Source organism: Elephantulus edwardii, unplaced genomic scaffold (genome assembly GCF_000299155.1).
Source record: "Elephantulus edwardii isolate Elephantulus edwardi_28Jun2011 unplaced genomic scaffold, EleEdw1.0 scaffold00131, whole genome shotgun sequence".
Taxonomy (NCBI): domain Eukaryota; kingdom Metazoa; phylum Chordata; class Mammalia; order Macroscelidea; family Macroscelididae; genus Elephantulus; species Elephantulus edwardii.
The window spans coordinates 5,702,558-5,712,131 of NW_006399881.1; positions in this window are offsets into that span (position 1 = coordinate 5,702,558).

Sequence of the window (9,574 nt, forward strand, 5' to 3'; positions counted from 1 at the left end):
TGTCAGTCTAGAGACTAAGGTGTGCTCAATCCAGTCCATGGTCTTCACAATTACTTGCTATGCATCAGAGAGCTAGACAATGACTTAGGATGACAAAAGAGGAATCAATGTCTTTGAGTTGTGGTGCTGGAAAAGAGTTTTGAACATACCATGGACTGCCAAGAAAACAAATAGGTCTGTCTTGGAGAGGGTGAAAGCAAGTTTCTCCTTGGAGGCTAGGATTTTGACGTTCTGTCTCACATATTTTGAGCACGTGGAAGGACATCAAGCTTGAAAGGGTGGAGGGACAGCATAGGAGAGGAAGACCCCAGTTAAGATGGGGCAATGGGAGTTGGTGTGTCAGAATCAGTGAGACTGGCTCAGCACAGGGCAGAGTTTAGTGCTGCTGTACATAGGGTCGCTATGGGTCTCAGGAAACTCAATGGTATATATAACAACAAACAACCCCATGTGTACTACTCTCTGCCATGGCATGTTGCCACACTTAAGGAATGAGTTCCAAAAGAGGGGTGACAGGGTCGAAATACAAGTAGCTTTCGAAAGAGTGAAGACAGTGAGTCACAGTAGACAGATCCACTGTGGATTGTTGAGGGAAACGGGAGATGAGGTGGGAATGCCCCTGATCTCGGAGGAGAGTCAAACCCTGCCCTCAGTTAATTCTCTGGATCCCTGTCAGGATATTAGGCTGGAAGCATCATGTTGTTGTGATCTTCAAAACAGCTGTAGAACTAGGGGAGGCCTTCTTGGAAAGTCCATCCACATGATGGGCAGGGGAGGTGGAGGATGGAGGAAGAAGGTAGCAGTGAGCACCAGGTCCCTCTGGATAATACCCTGCAGGCCTGGCATCCCAAAGAATCCACTTTCTTGGAGGTGCCCAGTTTGTTCCAGTGAAGAGTCCAACTACCTTCTCCTGAGGATTTCTGGTCCCTTCTCTCCATGGCTCCCCCTGCTCCCACCCAAACCCAACCAACCAACCAGCCAAATCAAGCTTCAAGCTGTCTTGAGAGTACAGGGGGGTGAAGGAAGGTCCTTGCTCCTTCCCTTCTCGGACTTGATAATCTGCTGAGAGGTTCTGTTTCCTTATCCAGGAAATGGAACCAAGATCCTTTGCCCTTTCCCATCTTTCAAAGGAAGAAAAGATGCTTCCTGCAGGTTAAAAAAGGAAGCCCTTTGTAAAGAACTTCGGCACCCCAGGGGCCAGGCTGAATGCTGTGTCAGGTATTATTAGCAGCCCTACACTATAGATACGGTTTTGAAATCTGTGATATATGTCCTAGATAAAGCCAAGGTGCCTACTAGAGTAGAGATGTACATCTTAAACTTGCCAGGCTTACGTGTCAGTCTCCGTGAGCTCCCAATAGGCTGAGTGAAGTCTCGAAAGGCCAAGTGAAGTTATACTTTTGCCGTGTTCAGTTTTTGCCTGCCTATCTCTTCCTGCCCCCAGTCCAGTTTACTCTTTTTGGTGTGTGCTGTCAAGTCTGAACCAACCCACTGCTGACCCTCCAGTGGATTTTCAGAGACAGTAAATATCATGGGAAGAGATTGCCCATCTTTCTGCCTCAGAGCAGCTGGTGGATTCAAACCACATGCCTTTGGGATAGCAGCGCAATTTCTTACCACTAGGCCACCAGAAACCCCCTTACAGTTCAATTAATTCATGTTTTTCATGTAAAAGGAGCTCTGGTGGCTTAGTGGTAAGGAATTGGGGTGCCAGACTAAAAGTATGCAGTTCAAATCTACCAGTTGCTCTGTACAAGAAGAAGGGGAAATCTCTCATGTGATTTACTGCTTGTGAACACCTGCTGGAGGGTCATCTGTGGGTCAGTTCAGACTCAATAGTACATAACAGGAACATCAAGAACTCCTGAAACCCACATCTATTTCTCAGGAATGCTTTGTACTCATTTAGCTTCTGTGAAAATAACCTTGACGAAAAGATGTTTGTATGTGGTCTGGAAAAGACTGCTTCGTGTCCTTAGAGCCACTTGGCTCCCATATAGCAACTGTACAGCTAAAGATCCCTAAAAGCACAACAAAGCAAAACCCCATTGCCTTGAATCAATTCTGACTCATAGTGACTTTATGGGACAGGGAATTGCCTCATAAAATTTCCAGGTCTGTAATCTTTCTGGAAGCAGACTGCCACATCTTTCTCCTGTGGAGTAACTAGGTGGGTTCGAACCATCGACTTTTTGGTAAACAGTTGAGCACATAACCACTGTGCCACCAAGGCTCCAAGAGAGCCGTAAACCCCAAATTCTAGCACTGCTACGGAATTGATTCTGACAAGCAATGTGTAAAATAAAAATTAAAAAAAATCAACATTTCAAACTCATTGTTGTTCAGTTAGAAGCAACTCATAGCTGACCGTGGTATGACTTGTGGGTATGAGGCAATTGCCCATCTTTCTCTCAGGGAACAGCTGTTGGATTTGAACTGCCTGCTTTTGGGTTGCCACGGCAGCTCCTTACCCACTAGGCCACCAGAGCTCTCTCCTTACATTCACTAGAGAAGTCAAATAGAAACTTTTTTGTACCATGCTAGTTTCAGTGGAGAGAACAGGGCCTTTCTCATCATATGGAGAAACACATGGCCCATGGACTGAGACGGAGGACATATAGCCTGGTGGCAAGAAGCTGCACTGCGATCCAAAGGCATGCGGTTCAAATCCACCAGCTAGCTGCTCCCTGGGAGGAGGATGGACAGTTTCCAAAATCCAACGGAGCGTTAACTATGGGTTGGTTCAGACTCGATGGGACCCAATAACAACAATCAATCGATGCCACAGAGTAGTGAGGTGCCTTTGGGGGGGGGTGAGCTCTTATTCACGTGTGTGTGTGTGTGTGTGTGTGTGTGTGTGTGTGTATTTCTGGGTTTTGTTGGGTTTTTTTTGGAGGTTGTTGTTTTTCACTTCTTTGATGAGCCCTTCTTTACGCAGCGTCTCTATATTCCTGAATCCTGCATGAGGATGGATGGAGCCTTTCTGGAAAAGGTGCTAGAGGAGCTGACTATTTAGAAGACTGGCAGACAGTATATTTCTTTTGTACTGATCTTAGGGCGCCTTATGGGACTTGAAACACAGCAGGCACTCAGTCAAGTTAAAAATGACTTCGAGACCAGCAGCAGCGACAATAGCAGCAGCTGCAGCAGCTCACAGAGCAGGAGTAGTCTTCTCCCTAGGGAGGGTGTACTTGTTTGGACAGGGGAGCTGGGATAAGGAGGGGACTAGCATGGGAACTAGGGGAGGAAGCCCCCCTCCCAAAGCACATTTCCACCAAACCCAATGTATAGCCACCTTTTCCTCCAAAGAAAAAAAGGAAGTTTATTTTAAACACAGAAAGAACCAGGCGATTGCAGAAAGGAAGGGGGGGGGGGAAAGGAGCGATTGTTCACGTGCTTCATTCTGATTTTCTTCGTGTCAAAAACACACATAGACTATATGCATCAATAGGCTTGTGATAAAATTCACCAGGAGGCAAGCCACCTGATGAAGGGATGGGTCCTTCAGGCAAGACAGCTACTGGGAAACGGCTTGGTTAGCTTCTGATGGAAAAGCAACTATTAAAATGGAGTCAGTGGTTTCCACTGTACGTGTAATCAGGCACACCGTGTTGCTCTAGGTGGCAGATGGTTTTTATAGCATCGAGTAAAGTTTGCCAAGGGCGCCACAGCCTGCATCTCTGCTCTTCAAGTCGCTGAAGAGCACCCTCACTCAGAGCCGTCAGGCTACTAGAAGAATGCCAGATGGTGCTGCCTGTAACATTCACCTTGGGAACAGCCCAGGCACTCAATCACCTCTTTAGCTTGATGTCCAATTTGATTTGTTAAATTACACAGTGGTTCCAAATTTGAGGATATGAGGCAGAAAAGGGATTATGTCTACTACATTTATACAGTTAGGCTAATTTACACGTGCATATGTAAAATGGTAGCCACTATTCACAAATATGTGTGTGTGCGCGTGCGCATGCACACACACACACACACACACACACACACACACACACACACCTCAGTCATTCTCTCTCCACCCTGAATATCAACACTGTCCTCTTAGATCCTAGACTTAAGTTGGTCCAAGAGAAGAGTTTTGTAATGATGGGATTATACCTCAGTGTGTCCAAATAAGCCTAATTAAGGTTCGAGTTACACCCACCAGACTCCCTAAGGTCAATGCTACTTCCCAGCACTTGGACCACAAACAACTGAAGTCTGACTGAGGAAAACAGTGGTCCAGGATGTTCATTAGCCCAGGAAGTTTGACAGCTGTCAGTTTGTCACTTTCTCTGGATAATAGGAAACTGGCCACTCATCTTATTACCATTGAGTTGGAATTGACCTGTAGCTGGCCCTCCAGGGGATATTCAAGGTTTTAAAGTTCACAGGAGAAGATTATTCCTCTCTCACACGAAGCTCTTGGTGGATTTGAACCACCAGAGAGGCACTGCCATTGGGTTAGCAGCGCAACTGGCGATAGAGTAGGCCATCAGATATGTACTTGTCTTTAGTTTTCTTCCTGTTTTGTGACATTCTTTAATTACCAAAGAGGATAACCAAAGTGTTACCCAATACCAATAAAAATATTTGAGAAATTATTTCAAATAGATAGAACAGCACTAATTTGACTACTATTTTGACATTAATTTGTTTCTATTATTGCACATTTTAGAAGTCTCTCTCTAATTTTTCAACAGGGAGTTCTGTGGCTTAATGGTAAGGAGTTGTCAACCCATAGGCAAGCAATTTGAATCCACCAGCTGGTTGGCAGGAGAAAAGTGGACAATTTACAGCTTCTGAAAACTCGCTAAGGGATCAGGTAACTTGGTTCCAACTCAATGGTACGTAGTGGCAAGAAGCTGCACTGCAATCCCAAAGACACACGGTTCAAATCCACCAGCTGCTCTGTGGGAGAGGGATGGGCATTCTCCTCCTGTGTGATTAACTGCCTCTGAAAAACTGCTGGTGGGTCAGCGATGGATCAGCTCCGATTGATGGTACACAACAGGAACAATAATGAATTCTTCATTTTTTATCATAGCATGAAGACTATAATGGAATTATATGTTTCAAAGATCCAAATACATATTCCTTAATTTTAAAAATTTTATCAGCATACATACAGAAAAACCAAATGTACATTTCAATGAATGTGTGTGTAGCTACCACCCAGTTGTGTATCACCCATTGAATATTTCCCACATTCCAGAAGGTTCTCCTTGAACCCCTTTTTTATTCAATAACTTCTCGAGGGGTAACCACTATTCTGATTTTAATCATTAAACCCAACTATTCTTATGACTTTAAATGTTGTTATTATGTGCCATTGAGTCAAGTATGACTCATAGCAACCCTATGAGCAAGAGCTCTGAACCCTGTCCTATCCTGAGTCATCCTTATCATCTCTGATACACTTGAGCCCACTGCTACAGTCACTGTTGCCAGTCACGTGGCCAAAATGCCCTCCAAAATATAGTGAAGTACATTTGCACTGCCAACATCTGAAAGCTTCTGAGTCTCCACATCCTCTTGATTTCACTTTGGAAAGGAGAAGTTTTAGCACTTGAGAGTCACCTAGTTATAGGAAGCAATGGGAAGGAAGGGACAATTGAGAAGCTAGATTGGATTGAGTTGAACTGTGCCTCCCTGTTGCTGTCTGCTGGAACTTCTCTCAGCCCCTAAATCCTAGGGTGGGAACCACAAGTCTAATAATCAGAGGCTGAGAGCAGTTCCAGCAGACAGCAAATGGAGGCATGGTTCACAAGTGACTTAGAAATCTCCAACTGCGGGGTTGTTTTCATTGTTTTTATGGACGGAATTGTGTATCTCTGAAATATGTGTTGGAATCATTACCCCTTTACTTCAGGATGTAATTACATTTGGGAACTGGATTTCCTCTCTCATGTTAATGAGATCATATCAGGGTAGGGTGTGTCATAAATGTAATCACTTCTGAATTATGCAAAGCGCAGATTTCAACCTAGAAGGAAGCACAAACAGGGAGAGGATAGATACCACACGCAGATCAAGAAGGAACTGAGGAATGCTGAGGTTACAAAGCTGAAACAAGAACTGTCTCCTGGAGCTGACAGAGAGAGCCTTTCCCTGGAACCAGTGCCCTGAATTTAGACTTCTAACCTCTTGAACCTTGAGAGAAGCAAATCACTGTTCTTTAAAGCCACTCATGTGGGGGATTTCTCTTACAGCAGCACTAGGAAATGAAAACAATTGTATGCATTACTGGTTTCTGGTGTGCACATCCCCCTCAAGTTTTTATGTTTTGCTTTTAAGATTTCGATAATGATCATATAGTTGTTGCTCAATAAAAACTTAAGAGATACTTGATGAATATATGGAACTTTAGATTTTTTTCTATTTACAGAACTAAAACATTACCCTGTAAAAATTGCCACATTTGCAGAGATGAACAATGCACACAGAAAATAATTTTCCTACCCCACTCCCCAGAGATGCATTTTGGCGATCTTCTCTATCCTTTTTATTTTTGTTTCTTTATTTTGAGATCCAAATACCCTTTTTTGAAAGCAAACTCTTTTAAAGACTAAAAGAATAAATATTTGTATCAAAGACTGCAAGTTGTAGTCAAGTCACTTTCAAATAAACCACTCCAAGGTCCATCTTCAAGAATTCAAACTCATCTGGATCTATGAGTTAGGCAAAACTCCCTTAAACCTATATTATGATCCCTGCTTAGTTCTTATGGGGGGTGGTGTGTGCTGTTGCATTGGAATAATTTCATAACTGACCCTCCAGTGAGTTGCAGAGGCAGTAAATTGCACGAGAGGAGATTGATTGTTCATCTTTCTCCCATGGAGCAGCATGCCTTCAGGATTGCAGCACAGCTTCTTACCTCTAGGCCACCAGATCTCCCTATGTTATGATCTCTACTTAGTTCTTATGAGTTATTTCTGGTCAGTAATGTGTGACAAAGAACACTAGGAGAATTACATGAAAATGAACACAATGAACTCTTATTTCAAAGAACATTGCTTGGGAACATTAACAAAGACACAAAAATAATGCAATGCATAGACTTCTACCCAATTCTTGATAGGAAAGTTCTAAAGAGCAAGTAATCCGTTTCCTTCTATAGAAAGGGGGAGGTTTATTTTAAAGATCAAAGTCTTCTGTTGTTGTTTTGTTTTCAAAGACTTTTGTTGTTGTTTTGCTTTCTACAGAATGGCACATTTCAGTAATTCAGAGGCATAGAATGACAACGGAGAACAATAATACCGACAGCAACAAATACACTGGGGAAATCCTGATACTCCAACAGGCTCTATAATGCCTTGCACAGCTTCCCAATTGGAAGCAGAAGTGTCATCCACTTCCAAAACAACATGTCTCCGGAATCTACGAACTTTGAGAAATGTCAATAGTTATAGAAAGGCGTCAGGCCTTTTGTTCATAGGGTTGCTATGAGTCATGCTCGACTCAACAGTAATCAACAACAACAATCGCTTCCCAATAAACGTGACAGATCTTCACAGATGTTAAGGTTAGAGTAAGCCCAGTTAATAAGTAAAAACACACTTAAACCTATTTTACACAATGATTTTCTACTGGAGAATAACGTTCATCCAGTGGTCTATATATTACTTTTTAATTAGAGAAAAGTGGGCAAGAGATGAAGGTGAGTGATCTTGAGGCCACAGGAACTAGATGGGGATATAATTTGGTGGGTCTCCCCTTTTAGATGTCCTTGTTTACCCACCAGAAATGGGGCTTGGTGGAGGTAGGAGAAGAGGATCCAGTTAAGCCTGTTTCCTTCCTCTAATTAATTACCCAGCTCTGTATATTCTTTTCCTCTACCCCTATCCAAAAAACATCAATTAAACACATAATTGGATGTGGCATTGCCGCAGGAGGGGGTGGGGTGGGGTGGGGAGTGCCCAAGGGGGCCAGGTTTGTACTGGAGAGGATTTTATGTTCAGTAGTTTCTGGGAACCAATAGATCTGCTGCTATCAGTTCAAGCTGCTCCACAGAGCCCTTAGAAAATGTTTATACTCTGTGACCCAGTAATTCCTTCTGGGAATCTGTGCTGAGGAAAGAGAAATCCTGGCTAAGATTTATGTGCAAGAATGTCCAGGGTGATGTTATTTATGATAAGGGGGGAAGGAGGGGGAAACCCAGCAACGTCTCACATTAAGTAGAAGATAGGATAGTCCTATGATGTACATTTCATGTAGCTATCAAATTTGTTATTTCAATCATTTAAGAAGGGAGAGATTCGTAATATGTACCTAAAAGGAGGCTAAGAACTACTAATAAAACCTGATCCCAACTTTGTTGAAAATTGCATCTATATGGAGAGAATGATTGGAAGGGAACTCATAAAAATAGTCTTTGTGGTTCTGACTCATAGAACCACTTTGTTGTGGCTTTTTTTTTTCTTTATACTTTCTTATATCTTTCAAATGTATTTCATGAACATTCTTTTTCCTTTAAAGTTAATGTTGTGTTGTTGCTGTTGTTAAGTGACCTGTGACTCATAGCAACCCTATTGTACACTAGCCCTAAACCCTGCTCTCTCCTGTGCCAATCTTATTGTCTCCAACATACCTATCTGCCTTAACCCAGTCACTGACTCAATACATGTCATCGAGGGTCTTCCTCTTTTGCACTATCCAGCCAGCCTCTCAAGCATGATGTCCCTCTCCAAAGACTGATCTCTCCTTGCAACATGTCCAAAGTAGGTCAGACAAAGCTTCAGAACCCATGCATCCAAGGAGCAGCCTGGTTTAACCCTCTCTGGGATGAGCCTGTTTGTTCTCTTAGCAGTCTCAAAGCTCAAAGGCATCAATTCTCTTTCTATCTTCCCTAGCCATTGTCCAGCTCTCTGATGCGTAGCAAGTAATTGCGAAGACTATTGCCTGAATCAAGTGCACCTTAGTATCCAAACTTACATCATTGCTCTGCAGTACTCTGGAAAGGTTCCCTGATAGCTGACTTTCCCAATGCAATTCGTCTCTTGATTCTTGGCTGCTGGTACCAAGAGTGTTGCTTGTGGAGCCAACCAAACTAAAGCTGTTAACAATTTCTTCACCATGTATCATGATACTGCCAATCGGGCCAGTGGTGAGAATCTTTGTTTTCTTTGCTGAGCTTCAATCCATATTTAAGATTGCAGTCCTTGACCTTCTGCATCAAGCACTTCAGGTCTCACTTAGTTTAAAGTGAATGTGGTTTTTGTTGTTTTTGATTGTCATAAAGTTGAGCATGACTCAGCGATCCTATGAACAAAAAACTTGAAGCCATTCTATAATTATTGTTGCTTCTCAAAATTCATAGCGTTTCCAGAGGCATGTTATTTAGGAAGTGGAAGCCATTAGAAGACCCAAACTCCTTTCCAAATTCTATTTCACAAAAGATCTAAATAAGCAGGTGTTGTTGCATCAATTGCACCTAATCCTCTTGTTGTTATGTGCTGTCGAGTCGCTTGCGACTCATAGCGACCCTATGTACAACAGCCCTATACTCTGCTCTGTCCTGTGCCAATCGCACTGTCTCTGACACACCCAGCCTGATTACCCCAGTCACTGAATCAATCCACCT